The 18,620-nt window shown below is 39.2% G+C and overlaps 1 protein-coding gene across 1 annotated transcript in view; it reads left to right on the top strand.

The window, feature by feature from the left end:
• Kcnab1 (potassium voltage-gated channel subfamily A regulatory beta subunit 1) overlaps positions 1-18,620 on the top strand; it is a 274,528-nt gene that overhangs the window by 139,424 nt on the left and 116,484 nt on the right. The window lies entirely within an intron of this gene.

Genomic DNA, 18,620 nt, shown 5'->3' with positions numbered 1-18,620 from the left:
CTTTTAAACACCTAATATCAAATATATAACATTCCAATTAAATTTTATAACATTTTAAAATGAAATTTGTGACCTAGCAATGCATATTCTTGTTTATTAACATGTTGCCTGACAAGGTCTAGGGCAGGTTTAATGTCAGAATTTCTAAGTGGTTCTGAGTATAAATGGTGAGTGTGAATCTTATACCTGAAGCAACAGCCATATGATATGAAATTACCTAAAGTTTCTATAAGTAGCAAAGCTACAGGTCATATGTATACTTCTGTGGCTTCTCAGCTATATTCATTATTGAATGAAATGCTATTAATTAAAACTTGGCAAAAAAAGTGTGTATTCATTTTCATTCAAGTTTATTGACCCCAAAATTATGTGCCTTCAAGTTGGAAGCTCTAGTGCCTCATTTAAGATTAAGTTATTGATTTCCAGTTTTCCTAATGATTTGGGTGTTTCTGATGTAAAATAGCAAAACAAAACAAGACCCTATGTAGCTTTTACGCAAGTGGTCAGTAAACCTGAATAGATATTTCTCAAGCCCTACTTCCACATAGTCCGGACTTGTATGTTGATATCCACACAATTGCATGTCCCATGTCCAGTCTCCAGTCCTGGTGGCCATGGAAACATAGTGCTAAAGTTTTCAGCCCCACATTATTTCTCAAAACTGCTTTTTTTTTTTTTTTTTTTTGCCTCCCTTGTCCTATTTTCAACCTTGCCTAATGATTCTAAACAGATAATTTAAATTCACATATAATTTATTTGTGGCATTTGGAATACTTGGCCATATGTCCGTCCAGGACAGAATACTGTTAAGAGGATCAATGGACTGAAGAAGTGAATCATGTAAGAAATAGAGGCTGTCCTTCTGCCAGATTCAGTACATACTCACCTTTAGCCACCTTAGGGCACAAGAGGAATGAAACACCAAATTGATAGAGCCGAGAATAAAGGGATCTCCCAGAAAGAGGAGTAGCAGGCACCATGCCATTTTAAATGGAAGGACATTTCTCCACCCTCCCTCTTGATCTCTTGGTAGCCTACAACACAGCTGCCAGCTTAGCATCCTGAGGCAGTCTCCTGGTGGCCTCCTGCACAGACCCCCTCTCTCTGTCCTCCACACTTACCTCTCTTCATTTCCTTTGCTAATATACCTTTCTTTCCACTGTCTACAGGATTGGAGAGCCCCAAAGCCCCCATCCACCCCTTTCCCTGCATAGATATGGTTTCCCTTAACATTGCCTCTGTTCAAGGTGCTGATTATTCCTAATTCCAGAAAAGCCTTCTCCCAATTCTCCTGGCAAGTAACTTGGATATCTCATGGGTGTTCTAATCCCCATGTGCAAGGGAGGTTAAAGCTATTCTGTTTCTCCAACAAAGACCAATAAAGTGAAAAGCACCTACTTCAGTGAAAAGTACCCCTCTTTATGCAGCTGTCCAAGTCGGAAGCCTGAGAATGGCCTGTTACTCCTCCTCCTCTTCCTCATCCTCCTCCTCCTTCTTCATTAGATATTTTCTTTATGTACATTTCAAATCTTATCCCCTTTCCTTGTTTCTCCTTCAAAAACCGCCATCCCATCCCTTCTCCCCCTGCTTACCAACCCACCCACTCCTGCTTCTCTGCCCTGGCATTCCCCAGGGGCCTTGAGTCTTCACAGAACCAAGGACCTCTCCTCTCACTGATGTCCAACAAGGCCATCCTCTGCTACATATGCAGCTGGAGCCATGGGTCCCTCCATGTGTACTCTTTGGTTGGTGGTTTAGTCCCTGGGAGCTCTGGGGATACTGGGTGGTTCATATTGCTGTTACTCCTATGGGGCTGCAAACCCCTTCAGCTGCTTGGGTCCTTTCTCTAGCTCCTCCATTGGAGACCCTGTGCTCAGTCCATGGGTTGGCTGTGAGCATCCACTTCTGTTCACCATTACACTTAGCCAAGCAGTTAGCCCTACAACCCCTGCAGGTTCCCTTGTTCCATCACTGCAAGTCTGACTGACACCATCCCTACTCATCAGGGCCACCTAAGCAGCCCCCTAGCCCCTCATGCCTCCCTATGACCTCTTCCTCCTACTTACGATTTTTAAGAGTTGCTCGTACATATAAACCCAAAACCCACACCCTAATCTGTAGGGCTCTGCTACATCTGACTCCTACTCTCCTTACTCATCTGGAGTCACCCTTCCCTTCACTTCCTTCTACTGCCCTAGATGGCTACTTCTTCAACGCCTCTTCTAGTCTAAGCCTCTGTACATGCTGTTCATTCTGCATAGAGTATTAGTCCCTGCTTTATCCTCTAAGCTCCTTTGGCTCTAACTGTTTTTATTCTTCTCACATATATTATATCCTGAGTATAGTTTTTCCTCCCTCTTCCTCTCTTTCTGGTCCCTCTCCTCACCCTCTCTTACTCTTCCTCTGTTTCCTTTCAAAAAAGGGCAAGCCTCCCAGGGATATCAACCAAACACGATATGACGTCACAATAAGACTGGGCACTTTTCCTTGTTAAGACTGAACAAGGAAACCCAGTGAGAAGAAAAGGGTCTCAAAAGCAGGCAAAAGAGTCAGAAACAGCCCTTGTTCTCACTATTAGGAATCTCACAAGAACACAAAGCTACACAATCATAACATATATGCAGAGGGCCTAAGTAAGGCTCCCTGATTGTCAGCTCAGTCTCTATGAGCCACTAGGAGCCCAGGTTAGTTGATTCTGTGGGGGGTTTTGTTGGGTTTTGTTGGTGGTGTTGCTGTTGTTGTTGTTGTTGGTGGTGGTGGTGGTGGTGGTGGTGGTGGATTTTTGTGGTGCCCTTGACCCCTCTGGCTCGTACATTCCTTCCTCCCTCTTTTTTTCAGGCTTCCCCAAGTTGTGTCTAATGTCTGACTGTGAGTATCTATATCTGTTTCCATCAATTGCTAGAGGAAGTCTCTCTAATGACAGAGCCTACCAGTATAGCAGACTATCACTAGGATTCATTTCATTGACTTTTTTTTTCCCAGTCTTGTTTGTTCTGTTCTACGTCTTAGGATATGAAACCTCTGGTTCCTGGCACTCACTCCAGGCCATGTCAGGGGTAGGCTCCCTCTCATGTCATGAGTCTTAAGGTGGACCAATCATTGGCTGGCTGCTCCCACAAGTTCTGTGCCGCCTTTGCCATAGTGTATCTTATAGGCAAGGCATACTGTATGTCAGAGATTTTGTGGTTGGGTTGGTGTCCCAATCCCTCCATTGGAAAGCTAGCCTAGTAAGGTGATAGCTAGTTCAGGCTCCTTATCCTCCATCACTCAGTCTTAAGTAGGCCATTGTCATAGATTCCTGGGAATTTCCATTGCATTACATTTCTAGCTTGCCTCAGAGATATCCCGATTCCAATTCCAATTGTCTCTTCCAATTCTCTCTCTCTCTCTCTCTCTCTCTCTCTCTCTCTCTCTCTCTCTCTCTCTCTCTCTCTCTCTCCTCCTCCTCCTCCTCCTCCTCCTCCTCCTCCTCCTCCTCCTCCTCCTCCTCCTCCTCTTCCTCCTCTTCCTCCTCCTCCTTTTCCTCTTCTTCCTCCTCCTCCTCCTCCTCGTCCAAACTGATCCCTCATGTTCCCAACCCCACCAGTCCCCGGTGATATCTATTCTATTTCCCCTTCCCAGGGAGATATACTACCACCCCACACCTGAGCACTCCTTGTAACTTAGCCTCTCTGAGTCTGTAGATTATAGCATGGTTATGCTTAATATCATCTACTTATAAGTGGGCACATAGCATGTTTGTCTTTCACAGTCTAGGTAACCTTCCTCAGGGTGATCTTTTCTAGTTCTATACATTTGCCTGCAAATGCCATGATGACATTGGTTTTAATAACTTAGTAAATATGTTTAAATATACCACATTTTTTTACCTAATCTTCAATTGAGAGACATTTAGGTTGTTTCCACCTCCTGGTTATTACAAATAAAGCTGCTATGAACATAGTTGAGCAAGTCCCCTTGTGTTGTGACTTGGTGGAATATCCTTTGGGTATATGCCCAGGAGTGATATAGCTGGGTCTTAAAGGAAATCTATACCCAATTTTCTAAGAAACTGATTTCCAAAGAGACCTATTTTCTGAGAAACTGATTTCTAACATGACTGTAAAAGTTTGCACTCCCACCAGTAATAGAGGAGTGTTCCCTTGCTCCACACCCTTGCTAACAGGAGCTGTCACTTGATTTTTTTGATCTTAGTCAAAATGGAATCTTAGAGTCTTTTTGATTTGCATTTCTTTGATAACTAAGAATGTTAAACATTTTTAAGTGCTTCTCAGCCATTTGAGATTACTCTGTTGAGAATTATCTGTTTAGATCTGTACCTCATTTTTAATTGGGTTATTTGGCTTATAATGTCTAGTTTCTTGACTTCTTTATATATTTTGGGTATCAGCCTTCTGTTGGATGTAGAGTTGGTAAAGATATTTTCCTAATCTGTGAGATGCTTATATATCCTTTTGGTGATGTGCATTGTCTTACAGAAGATTTTCAATTTCATGAGGTGCCATTTGTTAGCTATTAATCTTAGTGCCTCAGTTAATGGTGTTCTGTTGAGAAGTTGTCTCCTATACCAATGCAGTCAAGACTATTCCTCACTTTCTCTTCTATTAGGTTCAGTGTGTCTGGATTTATCCTGAGATTTTTTGATCCACTTAGATGAGTTTCATGCAGGATAATAAATATGGATCTATTTGCATTCTTCTACATGCAGACATCTGGTTAGACCACCATTGGTTTTTGAAGATGCTTTTTTTTTTCCCATTGTATAATTCTGGCTTCTTTATCAAAAGTCAGATGCCCATAGATCTTTGATTTACATCTGGGTCTTCAGTTTGATTGCATTGATCAATCTGTCTGTTTTTATGCCAGTTCTATGAGGTTTTTATTACTACAGATCTGCAGTAGAGTTTGAAATCAGGGACAGAAGTTCTTTTATTGTAAAGGATTGTTTTAGCTTTGTCCTGGGTTTTTTGTTTTTCTATATGAATTGAGTATTGATTTTCAAGGTCTATAAAGAATTCTGTTGGTGTGATAGAGAGCTAATACCCAATATATACAAAGAACTTAAGACATTAGACTGCAGAGAACCAAATAACCCTATTAAAAAGTGGGGTACAGAGCTAAATAAAGAATTCTCAACTGAGGAATTCTGGATAGTTGAGAAACACCTAAAGAAATGTTCAACATCCTTAATTATCAGGGAAATGCAAATCAAAACAACCCTGAGGTTTCGCCTCACACCAGTCAGAATGGCCAAGATCAAAAACTCAGGAGACAGGAAGTGCTTGAGAGGATGTGGAGAAAGAGGAACACTCCTCCATTGTTGGTGGGATTTCTAGCTGGTAAAACCATTCTGGAAATCAGTTTGGTGATTCCTCAGAAAATTGGACTTGAGAACCCAGTTATACCGCTAATGGGCATATTCCCAGAAGATGCTACAACATGTGATAAGGACACATGTTCCACTATGTTCATAGCAGTCTTATTTATAATAGCCAGAAGCTGGAAATAAACCAGATGTCCCTCAATAGAGGAATGGATATAGAAAATGTGGTACATTTACACAATGGAGTACTACTCAGCTATTAAAAACAATGAATTCATGAAATTCTTAGGCAAATGAATGGAGCTAGAAAATATCATCCCAAGTGAGGTAACCCAGTCACAAAAGAACACACATGGTATACACTTGCTGATAAGTGGAAATTAGCCCCAAAAGCTCAGAATACCCAAGATACAATTCACAAATCACATGAAGCTCAAGATGAAGGAAGACCAAAGTGTAAATACTTTAATCCTTATTGGAAAGTGGATCAAAACACCCATGGCTAACAGTCAACCGACAGAATGAGCATAGGGTCCCCAATGAAGCAGATAGAGAACCCAAGAAGCTGAAAATGTTTGCAGCCCTGCAGAAGAAACAATAATATGTACCAACCAGTACCCCCAGAGCTCACAGGAACTAAATCACCAACCAAAGAGTATACATGAAGGGACCCACAGCTCCAGCTACATATGTAGCAGAAAATGCTCATTTCAGACATCAATGAGACATGAGGCCATTGGTTCTGTGAAGGCTTTCTTCCCCAGAATAGGGAATGCAAGTCAGGAAATTGGTGGGGGGGAGGGAGACAGGGGGAGGGAGAGGGGATGGGGATAGGGTGTTTTTGGAGGGGTAACTCAGAAAGAGGATACCATTTGAAATGTAAATAAAGCAAATATCAAAAGAATTGTGTCAGTGTTTTGATGGCGATTATAAATGGTTGAATCTATAGATTGATTTCGGTAAGATAGCCATTTTCACTATGTTAAGCCTACTGATCCATGAGCATGGGGTCTTTCCATCTTCTGATACTTTCTTGATTTTCTTTCTTTAAAGACTTGAAATTCTTATCTTAGAGGTCTTTCACTTCCTCAGAGTTCTCAAAAGATATGTGATTTGTGGTTATTGTCATGGGTGTTATTTCCTGATTTCTTTCTCTGTGCTTTTGCCCTTTGTATATAGGAAGGCTACTTACTAATCTTGAGTTAATGTAGCCATTTCACTGAAGTGTTTAGAAGTTTCCTGGTAGAATTTATGGGGTCATTTATGTATACTATAATATCATCTGCAAATAATGATACTCTCACTACTTCTATTCCAATTTGTATACCCTTGGTTGCCTTTAGTTGTTTCATTGCTCTAGCTAGAACTTCAAGTACTATATTAAATAGAATTGGAGAGAGTGGAAAGTTTTGCCTTATTCCAGGTTTTAGTGGAATTGCTTTGAGTTTCTCTCCATTTAATTTGATGTTGGCTATAGCCTTGTTGTAAATTGCCTTTATTATGTTTGGGTATGTACTTTGTATCCTGATCTCTCTAAGACTTTTATCATGAAAGGGTATTGGATTTTGTCAAAGGATTTTCAGCATCTAATGAGATGATCATGGATTTGTTTTGTTTTTAAGTTTGTTTATATGGTATATTACATTGACAAGTTTTTATAGGTAGAACCATCCCTGAATCTCTGGGTTGAAGCCTATTTGGCAGTGGTAGATGTTCTTTTTGATGTGGCTACAGTCTTTGAGTATTTTATTGAGTGTTTTACATCCGTGTTTATGGGAGGAAATGGGCCTGTAATTCCCCTTTTTTGCTGAATCTTTGTGTGGTTTGGGTATCAGGGTAACTGCAACCTCATAAAATGAATTTGGCAGTGTTCCTTCTATTTCTGTTTAGTGCAATAATTTGAGGAATATTAGTATTAGCTCTTCTTTGAAAGTCTTGTTGTTGGTGTTTTGTCTAAGCTCCACCCCACACCTACCTGGCAATAGCTAGGTATGCCCTGTCCCGGAGATCTGGCCCACTATAAGAGGGCTACTTGCCCCTCCTCTCCCTCTTTGCTCTCCACTCTCCCACATACTCTCACCTCTCTGCCCCTCGGGTTTTCTGTAGCTAACAAGTTTATTAAAGAGATGACAACATGGCTTAGCCACATGAACAGTCTTTAAGATGAGCCTTTTGTAGATCAGAAGGAATAGGATTGAAGGTTAGATCGTATAGTGGAATACTTATTATTAAAGAAATCTATGAGAACGTAGATGTTAGGATAGTGACAGAGCAAGAAAAGGAAATATGAAGCATTTAATGGAAACAGAGTTTAGGTAAGGAGATAATTGTTTAGCTGTCAATGTAGTCAGAAGTCTGAGGAATAAACAATAACTTAGCAGTTATATTATTTAAGAATGACAGATTCCAGTAGCCAGCAGTTCTTTGTGGTCTTTGGTCTCCACGGCAGCTTTGGCTGTCAATCCAGCTTTCAAGCACAGAAGATGCACGGCTTTTCTCTGTGGAATGGATACCCATGACATGAGAAATGGCTTACCTTTATTTAGCTAAGTCATTTGACTCAAGGTATCCGGGTTTTGTCCACTGCACTCTTTCAGGCAGCATCCTGTGGCGGTGTCCATATCTTTCTTCTGAGACCTCCTGGGAGAAGCTGTCAGGCCTTCAGGAATTCTATCTGTCTTAAATCTAATAGCAAACTTCTGACAATATTGATTGCAAGATAAGAGGGCAATAGTTAAAGAGAGAATAGGAATGGAAATCTTAAGTAGCTTTGACAGGTTGCATAGGTAGAGGAAAGTATATTATTTTGGTGAGTAAAGATGCTAGGATCAGAGTAAGAAAGCTGGCAGCAATGGATTAAATAGTGGTGACAGAAAATGAGTTTGTCTAGGCAGACTCAGGCTCGTTAACATCAACTTGAGCACACAGGCTATAGGAACAAACGAGTTAAGGATGTGGGAACACAGAATAGGTGAGATTTAGGTCCTTTATCATTTACCAGACTGTTAATTTTAAAAAATATATGGTCGAAGACAAGTAGCGCCCATTGGGTGATGGAGGGGTAAGTAGGAATGTTGATAGATATAAATCCAGCGTCCTGGAAGTATAATAACAACACTTGTAGAATTTTGTACTAAAATTATCTGGGCCTCTGCTCTTTTTAGTCGACTGTATTTCCTCAGGAGCTATAGGTCTATTTAAATTGCTTATATCATCTTTATTTCACTTTGGCAAGTGGTATATATCAGGAAAATTTTCCTTTTCTTATAGGTTTTTCAATTTTGTGGAGTACAAGTTTTTAACGTGTGACCTTTGGATTCTTTGGATTTCCTCAGTGTCTGTTACTATGTCCCCCTTTTCATTTCTATTTTGTTAATGTGTATATTCTGATTTTTAGTTAGTTTGGATAAGTATTTGTCTTCTTGTTGATTTTCTCAAAGAGCCAACTCTGGGGGCTGGAGAGACGGCTCAGCGGTTAAGAGCACTGAGTGCTCTTCTGAAGGTCCTGAGTAAATCCCAGCAACCACATGGTGGCTCACAACCATCCGTAATGAGATCTGATGACCTCTTCTGATGTGTCTGAGGACAGCTACAGTGTGCTTAGATTAAATAAATAAATAAATAAATAAATAAATAAATAAATCTTTTTTAAAAAAAGAGCCAACTCTTTGTTTTCATTGATTTATCTATATTGTCCTTTTTGTTTCTATTTTACTGATTTTAGCCCTCAGTTTAAATATTTCTTGCCTTCAATTCCTCTTGGGTGTGCTTGCTTCTTTCTGTTCTAGAACTTTCAGATATGCAGTTAAGTTAATATAAAATTAGCTTATATGCAGATAAGCTAATATAAAATATCTCCAGTTTCTTTATGAAGGTACTTAGTGCTATGAACTTTTTTAATACTGTTGTCATTGTGTCCCATAGGTTTGGGTGTGTTGTGCATTCATTTTCATTGAATTCTAGGAAATTGTTAATTTGTTTATTTCTGCCTTAATATAATGGTCATTCAGTAGAGAGTTTTCATTTCTATGAGTTTGTAGGCTTTCTATTGTTTCTGTTGTTGAAGTCCAGCTTTAATCAGTAGTCATCTGATAGAATACAAGGTGTTATTTCAATTTTGTTGTATCTGTTGAGACTTGCTTTGTGACTCAGTATGTGGTCAGATTTGGAGAAAGTTTCATGAGGTGCTGGGAAGAAGATATATTCTTTTGTATTTGAGTGAAATGATCTATAGATATCTGTTAGGTCCATTTGAGTCAACATCTGTTAGCTCCATTATTTCTCTGTTTAGTTTTTGTCTGAGTGACCTGTCTACTGATGAGAGTGGGGTATTGAAGTCTCCCATTATGTGTAGAGTTCTATGTGTGTTTAGAGCTTTAGTAATAGTTCTTTTACAAATGTGGGCACCCTTTGTGTTTGTGATATAGATATTCAGATATCTATATCTTGGTGGACATCAAGATATAAATATCATCTTGGTGGATTTTTTTTCCTTTCATGACTATGAAGTGTCCTTCTCTGTCTCCTGATTAAGTTTGGATGGAAGTCTATTTTGGTAGATATTAGAATGGGTACATCAGCTTGCTTCTCTGATTCATTTGCTTGGAAAATCCTTATGTAACCCTTTACTCTAAAGTAATGTTTATCTTTTATGTTGAGGTATATTTCTTGTATGAAGAATGATTGATTTTGCATTCCTTTTGGTTGCTGTGTCTTTTTATTGGAGAATTGAGTCCATTGATATTGAGGAGATATCCATGACCAATGGCTGTTAATTCCTGTCATTTTGGTAGTAGTAGTGGTGGTGTTCTGTATGCAGACTCTTATGCTTCTGCTCTTCCCCTATTTTGGTTTTGCTGGTGTGAAATTATTTCCTATGTTTTTGTAGGTGTAGTTAACCTGCTTGTATTGAAATTTTGCTGTATTGTATTGCATTGCATTGCATTGCATTGTACTGTACTGTACTGTACTGTATTGTATTGTATTGTATTGTATTGAAATAGGACTGGATTTGTGAGTAGATACTATTTAAATTTGACTTTGTCATGGAATATCCTGTTTTCTCCATCTATGGTAGTTGAAACATTTGCTGCATATAGTGGTCTTGGCTGGCATCTCTGGTCTCTTAGAGTCTATCAGATATCTTTCCAGATCCTTCTGGCTTTTAGATTCTCTGCTTTAGAGTCAGGTATAATTCTAATAGGTCTGTCTGCCTTGGTTATGTTACTTGGCTTTTTCCCCTTGCAACTTTATTTGCAGTCTTTCTTTGTTCTATTTGTTTTATATGCTTAGTGTTTTGAGTATAATGTAGTAGGGAGACTTTTGTTTCTGGTCCAGTCTATTGGTATCCTGTAAGCTTCTTAGACTTTTATAGGCATCTCCTTACTTTAGGTTGGAAATTTTTCTTCTATTTTGTTGAAAATATTTTTCTTGGCCTTTGAGCTGGAAATCTTATCCTTCTTCTATTCTTATTATTCTTAGGTTGGGTCTTTTTATAGTTTCCCAGATTTTCTGGATGTTTTGTGTCAGAAGCTTTTTAAAATTAACATTTTTGACATATACATCCATTTCTTCTATCATATCTCTACACCTGAAATTTCCTCTCTTCCATCTCTTGTATTCTGTTAGTAATTCTTGCATATGAGATTCCTGTTTGCTTACCTAGATCTTCCATCTCCAGTGTTCCCTCAAGTTTGTGTTTTCTTTATTGCTTCTATTTCCATTTTCAGGTCAATGTTTCAGGTTAAACCGTTTCATTCATTTCCTTTAATCTATTTGTTTGGTTTCAGTTTTGATTTTTTTTATTTTGTTTTTGGTTTTGTTTGTTTTCTTTAAGGGATTTACTCAGTTCCTCCCATTATTTGTTTGTGTTTTCCTGGATTTTTCTAAGGGATTTTTCATTTCTTCTTTAAAGACCTTTTTCATCATCATAAAATTGGTTTTAAGGTCATTTTCGTGTTTCAGCTGTGTCAGAATATTCAGGGGATGCTTTAGTAGGATAGTTGGGCTCTGTTGGTGCCATATTGTCCTGGTTGTTGATTGTGTTCTTATACTGGTATACTTGGGTTTAGAATGAGTACACGTATAGGAGCTGATTTCTAAGTTTCTTTTGTTGGATAGGTATTTTGTTCCTTGGTTTCTGTTTCTTCTTTGGTCTTTCTGGTCTTTGTGTTCTATATTCCTAGTGGCTGGTTTAACCTCTGGTCCAGCAGGAGTCTCCATCATTGTTGAGGACTGGACTTCTGGTACCTAGCATGGCCTTTGTCTCAGCAGTGGGTATGTGTTCTTCTGACTAGAGTGGCCTGCTCTTGAGCAATAGGCATTGCCCCCTAAAGAGGTGAGTGGGTGGTGTGCTTGATGGGTATCAGTGGCTTGGGTCCTTTGGGCTTTGATCCAAGGGAGTGGGCAGGTTCAGAGGGCAGGTATGGCTCTTTCCTGTTCTGGATAGTGTGGTCTGCACCTAAGCAGCAGATATATGCCTGAAGTAGGGGTAGAGGCATGGCAGTCAGGGGGAGTGGTGGACAGGGGAAGGAGAGGGAAGAAGGGGTCTTCGGCCTCCTAACTGAGAGAGTAGGAAGATTCTGAGGGCAGTTGGAGCTCTTCCCTGTTCTGATTCCTTTGGGTCTAAATTTAAATGCCACTTTCCTAAAAAATTTCTTCCTAACTGCTCTATCTGGGCAGTTTTCCACCATTTATAGTTATTTGTTCATTCATTTGTTTGTTTGTTTGATTGATTGATTGATTGATTTTAAGATTATAATTACATCATTCCTCCCTTTCCTCCTTCCAACCCCACCCCCATTCTCTTTCAAATTCATGATCTCTAGTTTCATTAACTGTTATTAAATTCACACACACACACACAGTATCTTCAGTCTGTATCATGTTACTTATATGTATGTTTTCCAGGCTGACCACTTGGTATTGAATAATAATCAGTGTGTTCTTCCTGGGGAAGTTTATTTCTCCTTCTCTTAGCATTTCCCAGTTGTCTGTATTTCTTTGTGTAGGGTTGAAGTCTCATAGGCTTTACTCCACAATCTTATATTTGGACCACACTGTCTTTTGTAAATTTACTATTGTGATTGTTAAGAACTTTAGAAACATTTTACAGAGCTCAGGTGAGCAGAGGACAAGTCATGACTCCAACAGTCCTCAAACCTAGAAGCGTTCAGAGAATTCTACACTGCAGTGCTGGTAGGCGTCACTTAGACAGAAGATAGTGTGTTCCAGGGACAGTTTGCTGGCACACTGCTAACATCAAGACTGCTCTGTTTTCTTTATCTAAGCATAGCCTTACACTTTGGCAGTTTGTGATTGCCTATGACTCAGATATTTGTCACAAAACCATGTTCTTATGTTAGTTCTATTTTTCTTTTCTTTCTTTCTTTCTTTCTTTCTTTTTTTTTTTTTTTTTTTTTTTTTTTTTTTTTTTTTTTTTTTTTTAATTTTCAAGACAGAGTTCCTTTGTATAGCCTTGGGTATCCGAGATTGGCCATGAACTTACAAAGGTCTGTCTTCCTCTGCCTCCCTGAGTATTGGGAGTAAAGGTTTGCACCACCATTGCCTGGCTTTAATTTACTCTTTTGGTAAGTTTATATAGCACTTAGCTCCAAGATCATTACACAAGGGCAAAAATATGGAGACATCCTCAGGTCAAAGCTATTTTAGTATATCATAATCAAATGATCAATTCAGTTTATTATGTCCCTCCCTTCCTATGATATAAGCACCATGGATCAGTAACTACCTGCTACTTGGCTTCCCCCAAGCACGGCTTAAAGCTAATACCAAGCAAAGGTTTCTCTTCCAATCTTGTCTTCTCAGAAGAAAGGATTTTCTCAAGAGGAAGTTTATTAAACAAGGTACTCTGGAGAGAAACGAGATGTGCTGTCCTGAAGGAGCCAGGAGCAATGCCATGAGTTTTGTGTTATGGATTTTAAAAGAGATTTGTGAATATTTTCAAGGAGGGTGGTATATTCATAGAATAAAGTAGCGACTTTTCTCTTCCACCTTATGGAGACCCTAATCGCCTCATTATCTCTTCCCATAATCTTCAAGTAAGAACCACAAAGGGGTAGAAGGATAAATACCATACCATGATGCAAATGGTGTTTTAAAAAGTCATAACCATTTAAATATTAGGCCTCATGCTAATGGGTAATAATGAAGATGTGTCCTGGAACCTTAGTTTCTGATATAGTGGAAAGGATCTGTTTATGGCTTCAAGGATATTTAATGACAAGGGTGAATTCTTACTATCAGGAGACACAGCTTTCAAAGTACAGCTACAGTTTTCCTTTACCTCAGATTCAACTAAGCTCCATTCCTCCCTGGTATTACATAAAATGTGGTACATCTTCTTACTCATTTTTATTTTTAAGACAAGGTCTCACTACATACACTTAGCTTGCTTGCACTCACAGAGACCCACCTACCTCCGCTTCCTGAGTGCTAAGATTCAAGGCATAGGTCACCATACATCTCTTTTAAATTTATTAATTATAAAAAAGTTTCCTTTGCTATACTCCTCTAGACATTTTTCCGAATAATACAGGTGAATGGATGAATTTTGTGACTCCTGAAAAAAATCTAGCTGGAATTTAGAGCTGACACTGACTTGATCTTTTTAGAAACTGAAAAACAACCTCATCTACTTTGTTGCTACCTACAGATAACCATGACCCACTGCCCTATGTTATTCATTACTTTCTGTCATTAGCATCCATGGCCAAATCCTTCCAGTGGCTTGTGGTTCCCCCAAGAGTTATCATTCACTCACCAAGTAGTCTCCTGTTCACTAACTGTAGTCATATTCACAGTATAAAAATGTACCATATGAGCCTCACTACCATCTGGCTTAACAAATGAATACGGTTTGGATTCAAAGTATTGGGGGTGGGGCTATTTTGGGTTTCGTTTTGACATTTTTGTTGGTTTGGTTTTATGGGGATTTGGTTGGTTGCTTGGTTGGTTTGGTTTGTATGTTTGTTTTAAGAAAGTTATATGTGCATCTTTCAAAAGACAGACTGCTTAGCAATTCCCAGGTAAGATCTGGCACATTATATAGTGTGGTGGGGTCAGAAAGAGGGTGTGATAGATATAGCAAATGATGTCATCATCGATGTAGTGTTCCAGCCACATGAAAACCAGGTCAGACCCGACCTGACTGTGTCCTCCGCCTACACAGCAACTGGAGACTCTTACATATGCTTTTGGTCCCTTCCTGCTGTGACGGGCTTTAAATTGGGAGATTTTGTCAGGCGTAATAAGCTTCTTTCTTGGTCAAATGCAAGAGGCATATTTTAGCTAGCTACTCCTCTCTGCCTAGCAGTTTTAAACTGTGAACAATATCTAAGATATACTCATCTAGAAGCAGGCAATTTAAAACAACACGTTTGGGCTGCTAATCTTCTGCTTTTAGCATCTTCCATTTGCGAAGGAACTGGGAGCAAAAGTGTGGCGTACAGCACTATGCTGAGATGAGACTTCATTTCAGTGCACGGTATTCTATTAGCGCCTTTAGGAGCAAAAGGAGCCTGGTGCCTCATGAAGCAATACTGGGCATTAACTACTGCAGGAGAATAGCTTGGCCAGGTTGTTCCTTGAGCTGACAGCTCCCTCCCAGAAGAAAGCAGAAACCAAACTTTCCAGTTAGTTTTCCACAAGCTAGGGCCTGCCTCCAGATCACTTTACTGAAGCATTAAGGTTCAGGATTGCCAAAAATTTGACTGACAGATCTAAGTGCCCCATACCCCATATTGATGTCATTTGCTTCTAATATTAGCAGCGGAGCATTCCGGGTTCACCTGGAAAGAGGAGCTTTTATTTTTGAGTCGAACAAGAACAGATACTAAAAATGAACATGGTGAGACTTCCTTCTGGCGTATCTGACACAGATAAAATAGGGAAGCCTGTGCCGCAAGACTATTTCAGATCAAATGAGAAAGGAATTCAAGGTAGTTGGAAATCCGACGACCTTTAAGACACCCTCTGTCCCCTTGCCCATGACTTCTGAGGAATTAAGAAATAAAATGAGACCTTATACAAAATGTCACAAAAGATTATGATGTGCTTGTGAAAATTCTCCCTGGGTGACAGTATGGATCCTGGGTGATGTGTTACAGTTCAATGTGAGTGATGCACTTGGTTGTTTAATGTAGAGATATGCATAAAGAACTAAATGGTATGTCCGAGGCTCATGGGAAACTCTCACGTGTGCCACGTGTTTGAGCTTCTGTCATCTAGCAGAGTGTAAATAGGTCAGAGTATCTGGCCGCTACCACGTTTCTGACTCACATTGATGGGCAGGGTCAGGTAGATGATCCTGTGCCACTCGGTATAACTGCTGTAGTGTCGGGATTTCATGCCCTGAATGAAAGGCAGTTTCTTCCATCTTCTCCATCAGCAAAGTGAACAGCATAGTCATGTATCAGGACTGGAACACATTTATGGGGAACACATCTTGAAAAGACAGTAAGGGTAATAAGTTGAATGATTCAGAAACCTCTGAAGTATAGAAATGTAATAAAAACTAAAGAGTTGAAAGAAACAAAAGTACTAACACTGAGTTAGGGCCTGCTATCACTCAGGGTTTGTCTGGAATTGAACTTTTCTTTCATTCCACATTTTTCTTTCTTTTTTCTTTCTTTTTTTTATTAAACTAATAAAATTTATCTTAAAATATACAACTCAGTATTGACATTTTAAGTCATCAAAATAATTTATAATAGTTAAATGCTTCTTATAATACTTAAATATTCATGATATCTTCTGAAGCTAAAAGTAATATGCACTCAACCAGTTTTTAAAATCTATTTTGAACATTAAATATAATAGAAGTAGAAAAAAACCTCTTATAAAGTCCTCTATGAAAGGAAATTGTGACAGGTTCCTGATTAGACAGAAACAGTTCCATCTCCAAGGAGAACACAGAGTTTAACTGTGTTTTGAGCAGAAGTCGTGGTCTTACAGGTGTGTTGGCACTCCTGGGAGACCAGCTCTCTTCCAGCAGTATTTGGGTATGGTGAACTGTGACACAGGATCAGCTCCCAGTGCAGATGGAAATTGGAAGGATCCTGTCCCAGGCAGATCCTTGGTTCCTGTGTCCTGAGGGCTCCTGGAGAGTCTGTTCCACATTTTTCTAAGACATTGATTTTCAAAACGGCTGCCCTCTCTATAGGTAGCAATGGTAAGAGGCTTGCTATTAAGCACTTTGTTTTTGCTGACAGTTCTCTAGTCCAGTCTTCTACCCTGACTGATTATTCATCATCTATGACATAAGGAAAATGGGGCAGCTCCTCCTTAGAAAGCATCCAGTCACACCAACCTCCTGTTTTATGATTGTGTCAGAGAACTGTGGTCTGTACAGGCTTAGCCTTAAACCTGCCTTCCTTTGCTTTGTTGGTTATTGTGCATTGTTGGTTACTGTTGTTGTTGTGTTTGTTCTGTGCTGTTACTCCTCCATATTATTCTCAATATCACTAAATGGTGTCAGAGTTCCACAGGAAGTTTGGTTTAGATCTGTTTCCTCGTGACAAGATCAGAATGCCCACACCATGTTCCCAAAGATTGCTGTGACATCAGAATGCCCACACAGTGTTCCAAAGATTGCTGTGACGGGTCACACCCCACTGATCTGTGATGGCATGTTAGGCTCCTCCTTGGGACTCTGGGTTCTTTCAAGGTAGAAAGCTGTGCTTTGTTCCCCTCTATGTCCCAAAGCTTGTCTGGAACATAGTGACCTCTCACTAAATATTTACTTATTCATCAGCATTGGATGGCTTACCTGGGAGACTCAGATATTCACTTACATTTTACTTGTCTTGATTTACCTTGGATATAGTGGTTTTTATTCTCCCTGTTAAGCTGTTTTTTACTCTAGATTCCCATCTTTGGAAAGAAGCAGACTTTCTGACTACAAAGGAAGATCTTCCCTGGTATACCTGATGATTTCTAAAAGCTCAAAAAACATCTTAGGGAAAATTCTTCCTGAAAGATACCCAATTACTTCTTTACTATCTAGTAGTTCAAAACATGTTTCACTTGTATTTGTATGCAAGTTTCTTTCTAGTTGCAAATATCTAGTTAATGTGAGAAGACTCAGCACCATATCTGTTAGAAATCAGCAGGCAGGAGGCACCAAAGTCCCTGTACTGGCTTTCCATATAACATTATCGTAGTTACTCAGATTCCATCCACCTTAGAGATGATACGAAATTAATGTCACAGATACCAACATCCCAACCTACTAATGAAGAAATCAGACCCCAGAAAGCATCTTTCTAAGGTCACTCTAGGGTTACACTGAGGGGACAATGACTCTTTCAGTTCCACATTATGATAAGTGCTTGACTAGCTATAATATTACATGTGTCACTTAGGTGACATTTTATAGACAATAAAAAGAGAAAAAAGTCGCAGTGCAAAAATGAAAGTCCTGATTATGAACTCTGGAGAAACCAAAGCAGGCACAGTGAGGAAAGCAAACTGGTGAAGTGGTCAGGGTGCCGCTATGTAGCCAAAGTGGGAAGGGAACTGTACAGCACGTGGGCAGAATAGGGGATAATTCCCACCCCCAGGGTGTAAGTATCCTGGCTCTGCCTCCTCGGTTTGATCTCCACACTGGTTCTATGAAACATTTGGCTGCTGAGAATTCTCTGTCTTCTCTGAGAAGTATTAGTGAGAGGACAGAAATGGGTTGGTTTTGGATTTACATAGACTGTAGGTAAATGAATGAACTCCTGGTTCCAACACTACACAAATTATAAATTTACATGCCTTTTACTTGACGAACTTTGAGTGATTGAAGCAGGAAAAATGAGGAAGAAAATAAGACTCCATCTTTAAAGGGTTCTCTGAACTTCCTGTGATGATTTTACGCAATCTTGTATAAAAGTGCATTATATGAAACACAGGTTTCTGTGTATTCTTCGTATGGAAGTAATATTCTATTTTAGAAGTCAGTCAATAAGTCAGCATTTATTAACTGCTTTATTAACTTATTAATTAATAATTTATTAACATTTATTAACTCTATGTCATGTCTGTGATAAATGATTTACAGCTGGTTAGTGAAAAAGGTAAATTCCATTTCTGTTGAAAAAACTCACAATCTAAAAGAGAAGAGCATGACAGTAAATGTAGAATCAAATTAATAAAGACAATTTAAAATTAAAAAGCTTCATTTTGTGGGATATATTTTGTACCTAGGTTAAGCCTGAGATTTTGAGTTTCTCTATTTCAAAATGAAATATCAATGAACAAAGAATAGCGATGGAAGAAATTCCGAAGGCAC

Source organism: Apodemus sylvaticus, chromosome 4 (genome assembly GCF_947179515.1).
Source record: "Apodemus sylvaticus chromosome 4, mApoSyl1.1, whole genome shotgun sequence".
Classification (NCBI taxonomy): Eukaryota; Metazoa; Chordata; class Mammalia; order Rodentia; family Muridae; genus Apodemus; species Apodemus sylvaticus.
The sequence above is the reverse complement of the archived record's forward strand: the minus strand, read 5'-3'. Positions and strand labels throughout refer to the sequence as shown.